Below are 21,151 nucleotides of genomic sequence, written 5' to 3'. Positions count from 1 at the left end.
CACCTGAATACAAAGTCCGGCAGGCAAACATGCAACACGAACAAGGACAAACAGATTCAGGGATGACTAAAGTCACTGTCAGATATCGCTCCTTTGTGGCCGTGTGTCAAAAATCAATGTTAAAATGTTGCTGGGAGCAGAATAATGGAAACAAATCGGCAGGCGAGGTTTGGAATCCATCTTGCTTGTTTGCAAGGGGCTGGGTGGACAGGTGAGATTTGCCCTTATTACCAATGTCAGCAATTCGATTAGGCAGCAGGAAAGCAAATGATCCCAATGAACTCGTGATTAATCCGGCGAGGTCTATTCACTAATGTAGCAGAATGCATTAGAGCCATAAGTTAATGGGGACAGGACATCAATTGAAATACAAATGAACCGCGTTTGCATTGGACGCTTTATTGACTGCTGTAACAAAACGAATTACAAAAGGTAATCTACTTATGAACCGCCTGGGATGAAACATTTTTTTGAACATATTTGTGGTAGGAGCAAGGCTCAGGCCACAGTGGTCTAGTGGTGTGCTGCACCTCTGAGTGGAAACATTACCTGAGGATGTGTTATGTGAATTTGATTGTAACTTGTCACTCCTTTTTTGATTTAATAAGCAACATTTAATTGAAGAAAGACCAAAGACCTTAAACCATCCCTGTCAGTACAGCTGGTCTGATAATATGCAAGTGGAAAGTTTCTGGAATCACAACTGTCCCCAGATCAGAACCACAGGAACCACAGGGGCTAGCTGGCAGACTCACTTTGTCTTAAAGTCACTTTTTGACTGGGTTCAGGCCACTTACATCAAAAAGCAAATCACTGCTCTGCCTAAACTGAACTGAACACTGACATAAAGACAGAAAGCTAAAATTGGCAGAACCAATCAAAACCTCCATTTCAGCTGGAAGACCAGACATTTCTCAAACTGTGAAACCTTCATGGGCTTATATTTACATTCAATTTACTACACTCACTAAGGCTTTTTTACACCTAGTTCATTTGTTAAAGTCCAAATCAGAAATTTGAGTTTAAAATTTACTTGATATCTGCTTCTTTATGATTGGTGGTGATGACTGATGATGTTATTGTTTGTAATTTGTAACACAACATAGTCATGTTGGTCAAACGCTTCAAATCGATAAATACTATACTTAGTGCATTAATAGTAATGCAATTACTGTATAAACAACATACATTATATTTCTTAAAAACATACTGTGTGTAATACACAATGTACATTTTATCATTTTTAGATTGTCCAACCAATCTAAAGAGTTACTCTGGATAAGAGTATCTGCCAAATAATAAGTAATTAGTAATTCTTATATCTGGCTTACTTTTGCATAACTATCACTGAGGCATCTTTAATCTGTCAGTGTACTTTATTTATATTATTCATATTATTTATATTATTTAGACTCCAACTCCTGTAGTCTTAACCAGTGGGACAACTGGCTTGAAAAGGGAGAAAAACATTCCTGATTGGACAATGATCCATTGGAAATTTCAAGCCTTATGTTTCAAACCTCAAACCTGTAAATGAAATAAGATTAATATTACAATACATGCAGAGTTTAAATGCAACAAGCATGATGACTCTATCTATTATTTATTTATTTATTATTACTTGTACAGTGTGCACTGTTTGGTGAACTCTTAATCATTGCATTGCTTGTACTGATTACTGCCCCCTGATGGTGATTTGTCCTAATCACAGAGACATAAACTGAGCAATTAAAAGTATATTTACAATGTTTTAGATGTTATTTTTGGTTTCATTTAGCTATTTAGAGTTTTTTTATACTGCACTTCATACATGAATTATAATGTAAATTTAAATGCAAAAACTATATGCATTGTGGTATTTGTATTGGCTGCCCCAATACTATCATTATCAGCCCAAAATCTCTATATTTGTGCCTCCCTAAAAAGCACATTTTGATACCAAAAAGACACAAAATCATTATTCTACTCCATGTCTGCTCCACAGTTTTCTATTCCAGCCAGGACTATGGTGTCTGTGAGAATGTGTCCAAGTTCCCACACTCTCTGAGAGTCACTGTCATTACTGCTGTCAGTCACACACACCAGGGAGGCCTCTGGGGTCTCTGAGGACTCGACTGTGCCACCTCAGCCCAGAGAGCCCTTTCCTTATCCTGCCTCTTTCCCGAGACGCCCTGCCTACCCCGCACCTCCACCTACCAGTCCTCCCGATCAAAGCTAGCGCACTAATCCTCGCTTTGTTCTGCTACACAGACGGACATGAAAGACCACTTCTGAGGATTGCTCTCGTCCGGGCCCCGCGGTCTGGAGAGCACCGTCTTATCAATAATACTGCGCTTTTAACGCGGGGGCTTAGCGGCGGCGAAATATTCCGCAAACTGACAGGAATCTATCCGGCCTGTTCTTCTCCCCCAGTCCCAGTGGTAATGACGCTTTTGCCAGCCTGTCTAATACCATCTAGTAAGTGATTTTTTTGGAGATGGAAGGAGGGAGCTGGGAGGAGGCAGAGAGAAAGCGGCTTTTATTTGATGTTTGGATGGGGGATTGATCGGGAGCGGGTGGGATTATTGGCTTGTGAGTGCTGTCAGATAGGGGAGATCTTTGAACAGCGCTAGTAAAGAACTGCAGCTTCCACACTGCTGCTGAACTGCTCATGAACTCCACGCCAAATTACCCAGCTCCATTATAATGAGGGAGAGCAGCTTCCCACACACACTCACACACAGACATGGACATGAACAAAAAAACATGTATACTGGTATTGTGGTAATACTGTGACATGCTTGCTATTGTGATATGATAATAAAGAGTGGTGAACTGTGACTGTTAAAGTGAGGCATCCAGCTCATGCCATAAATCCTAAAACTCTTGAGAGAAAAAAAAAAACTGCACAGTGATGCTAATTTCTGCTAGCACCCCTATGGTATTGTAGTAGTATGTTAGCAGTAAGCTAATGGGAGTTAACATTTTTTTTCGATCTACATTAAACATGAATATTGTGCTATAAAACATATTCTGTGTTTCATTTGAAGCAGCAGACATAACATAAATTTGATCCTGTATGTTATAGTTTTACAGTGACTATTTTCATATTCACAGTGCATGCCACATGCATCTAGGACTTCCAGAAGCTTTCTCCTGACGAAACTGGTCCCACCCATTGTACATCAAAAACATGACTGGTTGACTGGTTGACATTTTCAGTTCCTATTTATTTTAGTGATTATTCAGACACCAGCTCATGCAGTCAACCAATGGGAGAACTAGCTTGAAAAGGGAGAGCCACAATTCTGATTGGACAGGGATCCATTGGACGTTTCAAGCCAAACCTGTAAATGAAATGGATATTATCACAGTACATGCAGAGTTTAAATACAACAAGCATGATGACTCTACACCTATTTTTAAAATTGTTTTATAGAGATCATTAGGTCTTCTGTGAATTCTCTGAGGTTTACCTTGTTAAAAATGCATTGTTGGATCAGTAATGTGACATAATTAGAGATTAGAAAGATTAGAATATCTTGATTCATACATAAAATACTCACAGAAACATTTACCTTGGTCAAGATAGTCACAGCGCACACACAAAAAACCCCACTGTGATTGGGTGGAAGGGTCCTTTGTAAATTGCAGCCTTCTGCCATATCAGCTTTGTAAAGACTGACATCTTATTAACAATTAACAAATTATATATTGCACAACGCTAATTCAAACTTACACCATAATGGACACATAAAATTACATGTAATTCAATTTTAAGTGATTTAAAGTCTCTAGGGTTAGGATTAGTTTCTTGAGATTCATTGATTTTGACATCTTGATTGTTTTTTTTTTTTTTGTTTTTCTCCTGTTTGTATATGTGTGTTTGAATAAGATCAAACAACTTTTTGGCTGTATTCATATGCATGGGTATATGTGTCTGTATGCAGTTCTATTTAGGACATGGTTAGGAAAACTTAAAAAAAATGAAATGAAATAATGAATAAAAAATGGTTCTGTGTGGCACCAAAAAGGATCTTTAGAGAACCACATAAAACAGATTCTCCATTAATATGAAGCATTTCACCATGCAAAAAAAATTAAGCATGCAAATTGTGTTATATAGAACTCATTGTTCTCAATAGAACTACTAAAGTACCACTGAAGAACTTTTTTTGTGTAGAGTAATTATCATGTACAATAAATTGTCCTTTCTCGTTCATTGTTAGCAACTTGTAAAACACAAGCCTAAAGTGGACAGTTTGGCTGATTAGCCACCTAACTTGCTATATTCACCTAGTTTACCTAATATGGCACTCTGGTCGCACTGGCAAATCAATACTTGAGTAAAGTTATATGTTATTCATAAGAGGGAATATATAAACAATTATAGTTCTGCCTGCTCTGCTAAAACATTATTATCCGATACACAGCTTGCAATTAAACAAACATTACTGAGTGATGCCTTCTAAATGCTACAGTACCAAATTAGAGGTTAATGGCCAGGACCCACCAGCAGGTCAATTTATACTACACACTCCTATAACCTAAGAATAGCTGAGCCAGTTTGCATTGCAGTCGATGTAGTCACTGAATAATAAGCCCTGGTTTGAAATAAGTCTGGGATTGTAAGGGGTCAAAACTTCTAATGACTGTGGAAAAAGACTGTCAGCTTAAATAATTGCGATCATCTTACATAATTGCAATTAGCCGATTATATAAAAAATTGTCACAGGTCTACCTACTAGTGCCTGTAAAATCCAGGAATTGAAACTGGATACAAGGTCCAGGTTTGAAGACCGCTGGAAGCACTGGCCCAGTCATCAGAAGATCACAACTCTGAAAAATGAACATTGATAAAAATATAGAAAATCTTAACCTGAAGCCGCCACCTATCTATATAAAGATAGAAATAAAGGCTGACTTTAAAACACATTAATCACAGCATTATTACACACACACACACACACACACACACACACACACACGGTCTGCAGATAATTATTTTACTCTACAAATATCTTCAAATTGCTCCATTCTTAATGTATTTTACACACAATGTAAAGAGTTACAGATATTTTTAAATTATGTCAAAAATTGAAAAATGGCAAAAATTGAGATATAAGATTTTCAGAGATATTTTAATGCAAAATGAATTTTTTTCCTGTGTTTTTTTTTTCTTTTTTCTTTATTGGCCATAAGACATTTTTCATAGAAATTGTGATCAGGAAGTAAAGAAGACATCTGCTTTCAGATGTTCCAAGGAAGGGAATGTGGGTTTGGTGTTTAAGTATGTGTGTGTGTGTGTGTGTGCACATATTTGTGTGTGTATGAGGTGGGGTAAAGTGTTTGGTGTGAGGTTCTGGGATGTTAGAGGAGTTGTGATGGTGGCAGTCACAGTTAGGGGGAGTCACTGTGTGTGTGTGTGTGTGTGTGTGTGTGTGTGTGTGTGTGTGTGTGTGTGTGTGTGTGTAGGTGTGTGTGTGTGTGTGTGTGTGTGTGTGTGTGTGTGTGTGTGTGTGTGTGTGTGTGTGTGTGTGTGTGTGTGTGTGTGTGTATGTGTGTGTGTGTGTGTGTGTTGGATAATGTAAAAGGCAGATGGGCATCTCCTGGGAGATGGAGAGATATTCAAACAGATGGTCCAATTGGTTCTTATTTATGTGTTGCGCTCTCTCTCTCTCTCTCTCTCACTCACACACACACACACCTACACACACACACACACACACACACAGCGCTGCAGTCGAGCTCAGTGGTATGATGGATCATTATTGCGTGCAGTGTATAAACACCAATATGCTTTTAAATCTGGATTACAAAATTTAAAAACCGCAGAGGGAGAGAACGAGAGTAATAAGTCAGCTCCTGCTGACAGGGCGGGGACCCCACTGCCATGCTAATACGAATAAACCTCAATCCAGCCAATCCGCTCGCTCTATTAACCTGTCAATCAAAGACCCAGAACAGATTGGAAAAGAGTGGCATGTAGGACAGAAAGAGAGAGAGAGAAAGACAGAGTGCAACTGAGAGAGAAAACGAGAGAACAAGATAAAAGGACAAAAGGAATAGATAGAGAGACAGAGAGAATGAGCAAGAAAGACAGAATGAGGAAGCTAGAGAGAGAGAGAGAGGAAGGAAGGAAAGAAACAAGGGGAGAGAAATAGCTGAGAAAGAGCTAAGAAATTGATGAGAAATAGATGAGAAATAGAAAAAGAAAGAGAAATTAAAACACAATAGACGATACTGTAGATATTATATGAATTGATGTTGATGAAGTATAATGCACGGTTTTGATTGTGATAATATATACAGAGCACATTTTAACTGTACAGAGAAAAGAATATAGAAACACTATGACCAGTATATACAGTTACATTATACTGTACATAACGTGCCTTGAATGGTTTGCACATGAAGACCTACATTATTACTACTAAAGTGTTGGTGACCTCTCAGAGAGATGCCTCTGTGTTGCAGTATACAGAGGGCTTTACTAACACAGAGCAGGGCATGCTAACAGTGTTAGCCAGAGCTCAGAACTTTAAGGCCAACAGCAGCATATCACTACTTTTATTTTTCCCTTTTGATAATGCTATCAAATACACACCAACGTCAAGGCCAGTAGGGGCCACAGAGAGAGAGAGAGAGCGAAAGAGAGAGAGAGGGGTCAATATGTCCTTCTGACCTGGCCAGACATAGCTGGATTAATTCTGTTGCCACAGACACAGATAAATTGGGTAATATGGAGCTTTCTCAGTCTTTTAGGCTAACTCTATTAATGCCACACACACACACACACACACGTCCACGCTCATCTTTACACACTGTAATTGGTGCTGTTATGTGAATGCACTGAAGGCAAGTCCAACTATTGGACAAAAGATTACATACTGCCCCCCCCCCCCCCCCCCACCCCCCCCTCATAAAGGAACTCCAATACTAACTCGCTTTTCCACAGTTAGATTATAGCTCTGAGCCACCTGCTTATGTCTTTTACACTGAATCGTTCATCTCTGGCACAAAAAGTGTCACAACAGTTCGATGGAGGAAATATCGTTGTATTACATTTCCCAAGAGTGCGTGGGCACAGATAACATCACTTTTAGCCTGGTTCGCTTGCTCATAATGCAGGCATTGACACTGTGTACTGAACAGTGAATGTAAACAGTGAATGTCACAAAACAAAAACGGTAAGCCTTATAGACACAGCATACAAAAGTAAATAAAAATTGAATGACTGAAATTTAGTAAATATACGTTTAAAAATAAAAAACAGTGTTTTTTTTACCTGTCCAAGGTATATCCTGCCTTCCGCCCGATGACCACTGGGATAGGCTCCAGCAACCCCCTGAAGGAGAAGCGGCTTAGAAAATGTGTGTGTGTGTGTGTTTTGTTGATTCATATACAATTTGCATATATGTGTTTAAAATGGAAATTCTTCCAAATTAAATCTGCCTTTCCAATCCGCTTATGTGGCAGTAATACAGTGGGGAGTATCTTGGCTATTTAACTGTACATGAGCATAACAGTGCTGTGTAATGAGTAGCGTTCCATTGCCTTCCACCACTAACATTCCTCCCTGACGCCAAGCATTATTAATATTTGCTTTTCATTTTGGCCATGAGGAAAGGAGCGCGAGGGCGGACAGGAGTGTGTTCTGTCACCACTAATATGACCCCAGGGCAGGATATTAGTGCTGAAATATTCAACCCCACACACATATACACACATCGTCTCACACACCCACATCACAACTGAGCGGGGGTCGAGTCAGTGGTCTTTTATTGCTTGATTAAGTTGACAGTGCTGCTTTTTTTTTTTTTTTGGAAAGTTAAATGTAACTCGATGATGTAATTAATAGGAACGCTGACGGGCTACGACAACCATGCATACACACACCCACACACACATACACTCTCCACCTAAGCTAAATGCAGAACAGTGCTGGCAACTTCGTTTGTTTGTTTTTTCAAGCCTGATAGAAACAAACACAGCTGATGTCTCTTTCCAGGCACTTTGCTGAAGTTTGAATGTTTTTCTTGTCTCATTTTGAAGCATGTTTAGCGCCCTTCCATTCGCTTCCACTGCTAATGTAACACAATTAGGTGAGCTACCACACATAGACTGTACAGAAAGCAATTAGCAATTAGGCTCCTTAAAAAGACACACAAGGAACACTTACAGATAAAAACAATACAAACACCTTTTAAGGAGGGAGTTTAAATAGAACTACAAGTGCTAGCACAAGTGAAAGCTCTATGAGGCTTTGCAAAGCTTAGAGATCTTCCACAGCTGGAAGGGATCTCAGAAATAAAGGGTGTAACGAAACAACGCACAGAGCATATTAGATTAACACAAGCCAAAAGTAAAACCTTACCATAGTGTTCATGATTTCACCTGTTCAGATGACATTATTACAAATAATTTCATATAGATAAACATTTGGACTCATGCTCCTTCAATGGCCTTTGCTGCAGTAACAGGCTCAACTCCTCTGAGAAGGCTTTACATTAGATGTTGCAACATTGCTGTGAGGATTTGATTGCATTGAGCCACAGTAACATTAGTGAGTTTGGGTACTGATGTTGGATGAGTTCTGGATCACATAGGCCACTCCAGTCATCTCAAAAGTATTGGTTGGTGCTCCATCTGCTCCACAGCCCAGTGCTGGGGGCTTTATACTCTTCTAGCTGACACTTTGTATTGGGCTGTTTGTATTTTTGTATACTAGCTGTGTGTGTGCAAACTCCGTCCAGACTCCTAACAACAACGCAAGGCCATCAAAGAGCTGGTAGACCATCAAAACTGCCACCCTAAGATAAATAAAGCTTAGAGCTTTCATCTTTGAGAGATAGGGTGTAAAAAAGCTCTACTCTTGCTTCATTCGAAAGGTTTAGAAAGCTTTCTGTCTATCCTTCCACTGTGAGAAGACAACTCAACACTAAGAGTCTGAAAGGATGTGTAGCTGTCGAGAAGGTGTTGCTGAGAAAAAGAAATAGATCATTTCAAAATAGACAAATCAATCAAAGAAACGTCTGGTGTTCTTAGTACAATAGACTGACCACCCTAGAGTCCATCAGTGAATGTGGTGACATTACTTGAATCATGTCAAACAGAACATACAACCAGCTTCTAAGAACAAACTATCTCTGCAGATTTCTTTGGCCCATTACATGTTCCTGTAGTTACTGCATAGTAATCCTTAGTATGTAATAAGCCTGGGATTTTAAGGGGTTAAAAAGAGTGGAAGCCATAATAAAGCCAAAGGGTTGACACTAAAAATTGACAAGGCTGATATTTTATTTAGCTGCTCAGGCTTCTGGGTGATTCTGTGTAATGCTTTAATGGCCACTTTGGAAACGAAATGAATGAAAGATGGTCTCTGATTTTTGCACAGCGCTGCCTATACATGAAAAAAATACAATAGTGTAAATATGCAAAGCACTTATATACTATATAAGTATATACTATAGAGTTCTTTTCTGTAATTTAGTTTAAAGAGCTAGGCACAAAGCACAGTTACATAAAGTGTTCATGTATGCAGTGAATAGCTTTTGATGAGCTGCTGCAGAGTTTGTTTACTTTTGTTTGCTTTTCATCTTCTAGCCGTTCTGATTACAGACAGTAATAAAAGCATGAGTCCAATAATAAATACTACTGAAATCAGTCACATGTTCTTTAAAAGCTTCAATATGTACAGAGCAAGAGAGGTATGAGATTAATAAAGAAAGAAAAGAGCAGAAAGGAAAAGGCAGAAAGGATTTGCGTAGCATTCCTCAAATTTTCTGTGATCAGAAATCATTCCCGATCTTCCCCTTTGTAGTCGTAAATTAAAGCAAACTGAAACTTTGGAGAGTGGGGAGAGCCGAAGGAAAATGATAGTGCAAATGAGGCGGAACTCGAATAGCTTCTAGAACTCTCTCCGAGCTCCTACTCTGCACTTCAAAGTGTGCCGTGTGATACCACTGAAACAGTGTCAGAGCCTGCACTCAATTTCAGTAATAATTTACTCTGAGAGAGAATCTGGAAGCAATTTGTGTTAGCATGGCTAACTCTCTCTCTCTCGCTCGCTCGCTCTCTTTTTCCTTGACTTTTTTCCCCCCTGGTTTTCTTTACACTCTGAGAAAGTTATTGTAACTATTGACCTCTGCAGAGCTTGAATGGCATTTCCAAGCATTCCGAGTGCCACCGCTGCTCGAAAAACGGAACTTTTTAATCTGAAACGTCAACCGCGCTCTCAGCACTGGGCATTATGTGAGGCTACAAGAGTTATTCAGCTGAAGCGGATTCTTCTAGACCACATGTTACATATGTAGAGGTAGAGAGAGGTACACTGATCGATAGATAGTGAGAGAGACAGAGAGAGAGAGAGAGAGAGAGAGAGTGAGCAACCAGACAGTAACACTAGAAGAACTGTAAACTGCACATAATATGCGCCAAGTATAATCAGACTTTTAAAATGACCAGGCTGAATTAAAGGCAGAATATTTTTACTTTTTTTTAGAACTGTCAATATATGACATCTGTCAAAACTTTGACAATCAAGATTAACCAAACTCTTCCAGACTGCTGAAGGAATGCCATCTCAAAATGTAGCAGCGGGAAGAGAAACATGCTTAAAGTACAGTGAATGAATTCCCATCACACTGCTGCCCCCTTGTGGTGCCCCAAGCTGCTACTTCATCTGTGCCAAAACACTATTTAAAATAGGCATTAGAGTAAAAAGTTCAGAAAAACTGTACTTGAGTGAAAATATGGGTGCTTCAGTATGTTATATACTCAGTCAAAAGGTCTCGACCAGTAAAAATAATGAAGTAAAAGGAAACAGCAGATAAAATGATCACTCGGGGCCTTTTTACATCAACTTTAATGCTGAAAAAGAGCTGATCATACATTGAGTAAACCAGATTAGTATCTCTCAACCCTTCAAATTCAACAATCAGTACAAGACATTACACAATGGTGAACTACTTTTTTTACTATTACTAGTAATTACTATATAATTACTCTATTACTAGGCATGGGCAGTTTCATATATAAAGAAATAAACACTGTACAGGGACTTGACTGGCAAAATAAGAGAGAAAACATTCATGGCCTTTAAGAAATTTAGACTTTGCACTTTGACTTTTGACTAAATGAAAATGTAAGGAGTAAAAATTACAACTACAAGTAAATAATATTCAAGTAGAGTACAGGTCTTCCAATTATAGCACGTAAACACAGTAACATGAACAATTTCTTATGTATTTTTCACTCTTGAAACTCATGATGTCCATTGTCACCATGAGACCAGTCACCGAATGCAAATGCAAATACTTCACTGGAAAAATTAAGCACTGAAATATTGAGTCAGACATAAAAGTTTCACTGCCCCTTGTCAAATAAAGTTTTTGTTGACCGAGTTAGAGTACGAATCCGACAGTGAACACACTTCTGCACACCTTAACGCACCATTACTGTTTATTTGCTGAAAAAATACATTGAAAATACAAAATACTAAAAACATAAAATGTGGCCTGTCCAATTGTTTTGGCTCATTTCACAGTTTATGTTTCTTTTTCTAATATGTTAAAATGAAAAGTTGCATATTTAAGTTTGCTGTAAAGGAAGTTTCATTTCCACTTCGTCAAAACATGTCTTTTGGCCAATTTTCAATACTTCAGTCCTTTGCACTCTTCACTATCCTATTAGGTAAGGAAAAAGAAGGTAGTGGCCTGGCAGGACACCATGTGCCACATCTACCTGCCCTAAAATGAGTCCCATTCAACCCACATGACCAAGCAAAAACTGTATAGAAAATGCATTACTCTGTGTGTTAAATTATTTTGTTTATTTTTTTACTATTCTCCCTCCTTCATTTCTCTAAATCGTTACTCACGTATGTTAAGTCTTTCTATAATTGAATCTGATGTTTCTACTCTGTTTTTGTTAGTTCAAGGAGTCTTTAATACCGTAGCTAGCCTAAACATGGCCAATGAAGCTTACTAAACTAAACTAAAACTGCGCAGGAAAGTGCAGGAGTTATGAAAAAGAAGCCATCAAAATGTTCCCAAAACTCCATTTAGGAGCAAATTTGCCACATGTCACATTCAGACCACCATGAGAGCAGAAAAATGTTTGTCCTCAGAAAAGACACAATGATCACTGTGCAGAACAGAGCGCTGCTGTTCTAGAACAGAACGTTTTTAATTCCAAACATCACTGGTGTTCTACCCTCGACCTCCACCGAGCTCTCCATGAACTGCTTGCTTTCGATTCATTCAGTCTTCCAGCGCAGAAACAATAGCCCTGCAGATGAGTCTTGTACCACTACACACCTGGCAGCGTCCGAAAAGATTCCCACAGATGCTGAGAGCTAGCCAGTCTCGTCAGCGTCCTGCCTCGGCCACCCACTTTCCAAACACATCTGTAAAACCACAGCTCACCTCGACCACCGGGCAGAGCGAGCCTGCTGTTTTCACGTTTACTGGCCTTTTACACAGCGCCTGGAAGCCTGATATACCTGGCAAACGCTTTAACACACTAGGGAACGCACCTAATATGCGTCACAGAGAGCAAGTGAAGTTGTATGCATCTCATAAAGAGCATGATGTCAACTGCAGGGTCTAATGATTACTGACGAGAACATAGTAGGTAATGTGTAATACATTATAAGTCTACATTGTAGCCATACAGTTATGTTTGTACAACAATCATTTTACATGTGTTTGATTTACTAATGACTATTTGATGTAATGCCAAAGTGATGCTAAACAGTCAGTGCTAATTGCAGCTAATACTACTTTATAGTTCCATGCCATGTATTATATGGAGCATGGTAGAACACCGTAAATAAAGTAAGACAAGCATGGATCAGGTATCACTGCACACAGGTAAGTAACCTCTTTCATTCAACCACTCATTCAGCCGCACCTTCCAACCAGCCATGACCACCTCCACGCACACACACACACTCACGCTCTTCCCCTCCCTCAGCCCCATCCCCCTACAGCAATCAGGTAAGTCCCACATTAACTGGGAGGGGAAACGGGCCATTAATATTTCACTTGTTTCCAAGCCTGTTTGCACTATACATCAATGCCTGGCTGCCCCTTTACCAGCTATACATTACAACTATTTTCAAAATACTTCATTGTCAGCTCATGGCAGTCTCATTACTTATTAAGATAAGAGGAGAGATGCGACCGGCAGAGAGCAGTTGGAAGCTCAGCTTGCCTTAAAAGCTCTTTCTTTCTCTCTTTCTCTACTTTGTGTTCCTGATATCAACTCTAACAGAGAAACCTTGAACCTTCTGAACAGCAGAAAGGCTGATTTTTATAGTACACTCCAGACAAAGAACATAAGTTGAGAACTGACAGTAAAACTGTGGTTTCTAAGCTTTCAGTTGTGTTTAGAAGCAGAAGAAAGGATGTTTTAATATGATCATAATGTAATGAAAAGCTTGTGTGTCTTGTTTTGCAGTCAGTAAACTGAAAGCAATGTAATTCATATACTAATCAATTGCAAAAAAAAAATATGTAATGATGTTTTAATTAAATAATATAGCAAAACAGCAATAATCTCATGGACTCTAAAGGTTAATAGATTGGTAATGAATTTGACTATATCTTTGTTGACCACTGGGTATTTTATCAAGGGTGGGCATTGCTAAGCTACCTTTATTTTTGTCTTGCCCATGTAGGTAATTAAGTAAAAAAAAGATAAGGATGTTCACTAATTTGCATAGTGGTTTCATAGTAATCACTGAATAATAATGAAAATTATAACAGCAAATAATGAGCCTTGGAATTAATATCTGAGTACTAAGCCTGCAGTGTAAGAGGTTAATTGCATGGACTACAAGTGGCCCCGTGTTGACCTTTGCAATGTGGAAACATCTTGGCAATTTAAATGTACTATCAATAAAATGGGGTATGCACATTTGCTACCCCAAATGGATCGCCATTACAACCATTAGACCAGCATATTTTTCCTTTATTTGTTTAAGTAAAGAATGAGTAGCCACCATCAACAAATAGCAAGGGATTTTTTTTCTCCACAAGTGCTCCTATGTCTGGTCAAGGAGGTCAAGAAAAACACACATTCCATTTTGAAGGACTCCAAGTCTGAACTGAACACTGTCTGTCTAAATACAGACATGCTGTAACTTCTAAGAGAAGAAATTACAGGGTGAGCATAAGAGCAGCAGATAAGAGTGGGAGATAAAGCAAAAAAAAAAAAAAAAACAATAATATCATGATGAAGGTTATAGATCACAATACTTCTCTGAGGTTTGTGGAACTGGAGAAATGTGAACAAAATAGACCAGGAAGTTAGTAGTGTCAGATTTACAAAAAGATATGACCAAGATATTTTCACAAAACGATGACTGTATAATGGGCCAACATCCAATTACATGTCACAATGATGTTTATGTGGTTACTAGACACTAGTTGTTGTTTACAGATGAGGGTGGGTGATATAGAAAATCAATTTATTTTCACAATATGCAATATATGTCATGATATTTACTTTTCTGAGGTTTACATATAAGCTGGAACAAACAAAATGGACCAGTGGAACATTTGTGCTGCATTTGAAAAAGGCAATAACAACTGCTGTGCAGCTATTTATCATTTGACATATTGAAAATAAACTGTTTAGGAAGAAACAGCAGGAAAATCAAACAATTATAAAAATAAGTTAGAGATAATGTCCGCTCAGCTACGTGTTACTGTGCAGTTGATGCAGTTACTATACCTTGTTGTTGTTTACGAGTGAACATGGCAATATGGCAAAAATGAGCAATACTTGAAGATATTTTCACAGTACACAATATTTATCACAATATTTCACTTTCCTGAGGTTTGCATATAAGTTGTGCCACATTTACAAGAGGCTTTGAAAAAAAGTGCAAAATAAGCAGCTAGTAAAGCTTGTGACAGACCTCAGTGGGCACTTTTGTCCACATATTGAGAGGTGCCCTCTTGGTTGACAAGTAGGATTGTATTTTATGGCCTCAAATCCACACAAAAAGCTTGTTGGTCGGCCTGAGTTTCATAAGCTTTCTTGCTCTTGGGCGCCCCCTCTGGCACCATACCGGCCTCCAATGGAAATTTTGTCTCGCATGTCATCACAGCACTGGGAATCCTACATATTTGCCCTGATATTGCCTATTTTATGAACAACCAAACAACATTTTGAACAACCAAACAACATCAGCAGTAAGAGGCACTAAAGTAAATAAGTTAAAACTGAATGAAATAAAGCTTTGACAGCATAGTGGATAATCCTCTTACCCATTGACTGCACTAGTATAGGCCTTCAGCTGTTTAAAAACAGCAGGAGTATTGAACAACTGTTAAGAATAAATTAAGTTGCACAATGACATCCAGTCATCTGCACATTACTATGTAGTTTATGCAGTTACTATATACTACTTGTACTGTACTGCAGATGTTTTAGACACATGAGACAAAAGTTATTTTTTTATTTCATTTTAGCAATTAAAAAGCTATTTATCAGGGAAGTAAGCATTTAGAAATCAGAAAATCACTAATATTAGAAAATGTACAAATAATACTAAAGCCAAAATTTGTGATTTTACATACATCAATGTGTTTGTTTAACTATTTTGAGGTCTTTTACTTGTAGATGCCCAGTACTATCTGTAGTTGCAATCCAATTTTTGTTTTGGCCCATCAATATTTTATCATTTTAAAGCAAATGTGCTGCTGATAGAATTTTAAAAATCTATATGATGGCTGGGATGTCCAGTATAAATCTGAAATATTTTTCTTTAAATTTGCTTTTTTAAAATAAGAAATTATTGTCCCTTTTTTTACTGTATTTTTGTTCATTTGCATGAATCCTAAGAATATGTTTTGTGTTTTTGTAAGTAAAATCACACTCATTGTTGATATAAGTGGTTTTAAACAATGCACTTAGAACTTTTTTTCACAGTACTGTATACATACAGGCTCTCTATAATTGATCTAAAGCTGTATTTTTTAATGGCACATGCTATTTTTACAGTTTTCTAGGAGCACCAATAATACCTAATACCTACGATATGCTCAGAAACGAGTATTATGATGTATTTCATCACAATACTGATAACATATCATGACATTGTCCACCCCCAGCAGCAGATTTACTAGTTGAACACACATGCTTATGCACAGAGGCCACTGAGAAGGTCATGGCGAGGTCAGGAAACTATCGTGTCTGGCATCCATTTCCTGTGTCCCATGTCACAAACTGCCTTAATAAAGCGTTCTCGTCTCAAACGAGGTCATCCCAGAGTGTGTGCGCTCTGATTTTATCTAAAGAAGAATGAATGACTACACAGCATACTCTCAGTGTACGTGTGTGTGTGTGTGTGTGTGTGTGTGTGTGTGTGTGTGTGTGTGTGTGTGTGTGTGTGTGCGGCGTGTTTGGTCAAGGAGTTCAACAGAGGCTAAGAGGAAGAAGTTCACTGCCATTTACACAATGACAAATGAAACTGACCATTTCATGCATGGGCAGACTGTTAGTTAATCATCACTGATATGACCGCACACTTTACTTTAGTGACATGATTAAACAGCCCAGACTAATTTAACCTTGCGCACGCACACCCTGCCAAAAGCTTGGCTGATTAAATCTCATTAGACAGGGGCCAAAAACATGTAAATAACAAGGAAATTCTCCAAAAGATGAAAATCCGTTTTTTTGCCCAGCCTTTGACTCGACATTCTGATGCGCCACATTTAAAATCAAGCTTTTGATTTCAAATGAATCTGGCTTTTTTTAATCAGTGGCTCAGGCTGTAAATACATACATTTGTTTAGGAACTGGGTCGAGCCATCCATCTTCAGCCGGAGCAGTGGAAAGATGGAAACTATAAATTGGTGAATGGAGAGTATATGCGAAGGCTCATTTGAAGAAGAGGCAAAATGCAGGTTTAATCAAAAGGCCTTATGCAACGTGATTTCCATGTCATAGAGTCGTAATGTCTCCAGCATGGCCCGCTTTGGGATACAAGCCTGGCTTTAATTACAGGAGGGCAGAGAGAAGCCTCGTACCCAAACATACTTTCTTAAAAATAAAGGATTCTTTAGAGCCATGTCAACCAAATTTGGTACCTCAAAGAAGCTTTCAACTGATGCATCTTCAGGAAACTCACTTGAAGGCACTCAACTGAAAGGTTCTTTATGGAACCAAAAGTGCTTCTTCTATTTATTTTTTTTCCAGTGAGGTCCATCTCTTACATTTGTGTGGTTTTATGTACTAAACCAGGCAAAATTCATTTTTACATGACTGTTTTTCAAACTCAAAAATTAAACAGGCTGTTTTTTATTATTGTGCCTTTAAGATTGATGTATGTAAATAGCCTCTTCTTTGAGTGGCTGCCCTGCATCATATCTCATTCAAAAGAAACTTTAAGTGTATATATGAACTCTGTTGGGATTTGCTGCCCTGTATTGTATTTCAGTAAAAAGCAGTCTAGGGTGAAACACTCTTTATAACTTCAATATGAATGGGCAGGGCTAACCTGCTGGCTAAATACACTGATAAATACAAATACATTGGTTTCCATGACATCACAAAATCAGTAAGATCAAAAGGCTGTTTTTGCTACTTAGTTTCCATATATGGACTGCATGGACTGGGTAGTGAATGGCACATTTTGGAACTGTAAAAATATTTATGTGCTATCATATCAAACTGTTTGAGGATAAAAGGTGAGGATAATTCAGTTTTCCTGCTATGAGTAACACTTATTTTGACAGTTTACTGTAGATGCTTTGTAGTTGCTCAATGTGTCATGTATTTTCATATCTATTAAATTCAACTGAACTTGAAGGTGAGTAATAGAATCTATTAAATCTAACACTAAACCTAATCCTTACTTTAATGTTGTTGTTAATCAACTAAGCATCACCAGAATAATTTACATATATGTACATTAAATTTGTGTGACCAAAAATGTTCTGCAAGGATTTGTTAGTAAATACAATTATTTTCTATGTTGCTGTTGTTGGAACAAAACCTCATATCTCCAAAATGACAACTTTACAGGAGAAGGAAAAAATATACTGTACTTCTAATGTAAGTCAATGGAACCAGGCGTTTTTCTAAGTAATTTTGGGTCATTTCTTTGGGTCCATTCATCATGAAATTTAAAAACAATGAAAACTGCAACAGGTATTTTTAAATTAAGTCAAAAACTGAAAAACAACAAAAATGGAGATATGAGGTTTTGCTCTGACAGCAGTAATATGGGGAAAAAATTAATTTGAATGCATTTTTTTTTTTTTGCTTGGTTAAATATTTATTTTTTATAATGAAAAACTTGTTGTATAGTTCTTTTAAAAACTTTTCTCCATAGCACCAACAAGGGTTCTGCTATTGTTACAAGTCATAGGACCACTTACTAGTACTAAATACTACCCTGTTTACTAGGAGTGTATGGCATCACTCCAAGGAACCATTTTTGACATCTTTGCACTCTCAAAAAGGTTCCTATATGGTTCTTGGCTTGGATGTATGGTATTATCTTTGCACATCACACGCTTATACAAAAATGGTTCTTTAAAGGAGCATTTGTAGAAAGCTTCTTCATGAAGCCACTGTGGTTCTTCTATGATATCAATCCAAAAAACCCTTTCTGGCACCTTTATTTTGTAAGAATGTAGTAGACCTCTTCCCAGGGCAGCAGAAAGCTGAAATCTACCTCTATAGTTGTTTATCAAATATCCAACACATCTTAGAGCAATTTAATCTTGCTGGGGTTTGCTCTGTACTTTAAAACTAAACAGCCCACATACACTGCATGGTGAGATTTGTTTACAGAGTAGCTCCCCCTGGTGGAAAAGCTGCAAATAATCATCAAATAGGATCTTACCAATGAACCTAACTTCTAATGTTTTTTTAAAATAACAGCTTTATTATAAAGGAGAATTACTAAATTTCTGCATAATTTAATCTTTGCCTTTGCCTTCCCAAGTCAATTGTATTGAAATGCATCATTTTAGAGAAACTTACTAAGTCAGTATTATATATCACAACTGGTGGTGATTGGAACAAGACGTCTATTTAATGCCTCTAAATGCTTCCTCACAGAAAACTATTCATCGAAATAGTTTTCAGATAAAGTTTTGGAATCTGAAAACGTTCCTTTAGGGTCTGTTTATCAGGTTACCTGTTTGAATGACTGACACCTCAGCACATCAAGTTTTTATACAGTTTTGATAATAATATTGATTTTTTTTAATGAAAAAGCCATAAATGTTCATTGATATGCTATTTACAAATGAATGTTACATGCAAATGGTTCATATTTGTTGTGAGAATCACCTTTACTACTTTTATGGAAAAAAATGAAATTAAAATCACTATTAAAATAACTTACCGACGGATATTATGGGTTTAGATTTGTTAATAAAATATTAGAACATGTTTCAATTACTGACATTTTCAAATACATTTGAAAGCTGATGTCATAGCAAGCAATTATACTTTATCAAAAGTTGCGAGAAAAAAAAAAAATTCTTTTCAAAGGTAACAAGAAAGAAAAGAAGCAGAAGCTTAGAATTTTTTTGTGCTCCAGCAAACCAGCATGCTTGATGCATCAGCCACACTCACAAAAGAAAGCAAACCTGTTGTTGTGCATGAAAAATTAAAGAAGGAACTCACCACAGAGGAGTGCATTCTTCACCAGTAAACACACACACACACACACATACACTGCACTTTAATTAAAAGACAGCACAGCAGCACAGCAAAAAAAAAAAAAAAAAAAAACTCACACCATCTTAAACACTTCACACCCCCTCATACAAGTACAATCAGAACGGTAAAATGATTTATAGCACAGTTTTATACTACACTGGAATCCTCTTTGCTCTCTGTAATATATCTGTTACGGTGGCTAAAGGAAACAGTGCAGGCAGTGTTTACTGTGCACTCAGTGGCTTTTCTCACACATTACTCATATCCTCCATTATCTAGCATCCAAACACAAGCTATTAATCACAGCAGGTTCAGGGGACAGGCCCCAGACCCTGCACCCACTCTAACCCTCAGACAGATGGGGAGAGATGCCTGTAGTCATATGTCAAACTAGTCCAACGTCTCCTGCTCAGTGCCTCAGAACAACTGTCCATTCTGAACTGTTACTGTAACTTTCAAAGTTGAGCTAAGCAGAAATAATTTATTATACGGTCAAATGTGGATTTATTCTGGATGTAAATCCAGTAGTGGCAACAGAAATGATCAATATAAAACTAACTAACAATAGGTTACCTGTATGTTTAAGAGTAATAGTGTGTCATTTGTTTTAATATTTAAAGCAACAAATTTGCCAAACAGGTCTCTTCTAAAACAACTAATGATATGGAGAGATGGGTGCAAAGCTAAAATGGAACATTATTATTATTTTTATTACTAGTACTAGTTGCAGTAGTAGTAGTGGCATAAACCCTCCACTACTGTAATTACTGCCACTACTATTACTAGTGCTACTGTCACCAATATTACTACTACAACCACTACTGCCTTTACTACCATTACTACCACTACTGCCACTAGTATTACCATGAATACTATTACTACCACTATCACTACTGCTTCAAATACTATTACCTTCACTACTACTGCCACCACTAGCATGACTACTACTTTTGCTACCACCACTCCTACTAGTACTACCACCACTATCACCATCGACATTACTACTGCTACTGACTCTAATTCTATTACTACCACTATTCCTACTGCCACTACTACCTTTACTATTACTATTGCTACCATTCCTAGCATTACTACTACCGCCACTACTACCACTACTACAACTACCACTGCCATTGCTACCATTACTACCACTACTGCTATCGCCATATTACCATTACTACTACTTCTGCTACTGCCTCTACCACTATTACTACTACTACTGCCATTACTACCACTATTGCCACTATCACTATTACTACCATTACTACTGCCATTACTAAAACTACTGCCACTACTACCATTGTTACCTTTACTACCACTAATGCTATTGCCATGTTACCATTACCACCATTACTATCACTACTACTGCCAATACCACTATTATTTCTACTGCCTCTAATGCTATTTCTTCCACTACTGCTACTGCCATTACTATCACCACTTCTACTGTCACTACCACCATTACTACCACTAC

At 37.8% G+C, this 21,151-nt stretch overlaps 1 long non-coding RNA gene across 2 annotated transcripts in view; it reads right to left on the bottom strand.

Annotated features, from left to right (window-relative positions):
* The window catches only part of LOC108424903, a 199,499-nt gene that overhangs the window by 37,167 nt on the left and 141,181 nt on the right, over positions 1-21,151 (bottom strand). Inside the window, exon 4 of one of the 2 annotated variants that reach the window (XR_001857664.2) lies at positions 4,725-4,818. The exons of the other annotated variant lie outside the window; for it this stretch is intronic. This is a non-coding gene — a long non-coding RNA (uncharacterized LOC108424903). The remainder of the gene's footprint in view (positions 1-4,724; positions 4,819-21,151) is intronic. 2 annotated transcript variants of the gene reach the window in all.

The sequence above is a fragment of the Pygocentrus nattereri genome, chromosome 25 (genome assembly GCF_015220715.1).
Source record: "Pygocentrus nattereri isolate fPygNat1 chromosome 25, fPygNat1.pri, whole genome shotgun sequence".
Taxonomy (NCBI): domain Eukaryota; kingdom Metazoa; phylum Chordata; class Actinopteri; order Characiformes; family Serrasalmidae; genus Pygocentrus; species Pygocentrus nattereri.
The sequence above is the reverse complement of the archived record's forward strand: the minus strand, read 5'-3'. Positions and strand labels throughout refer to the sequence as shown.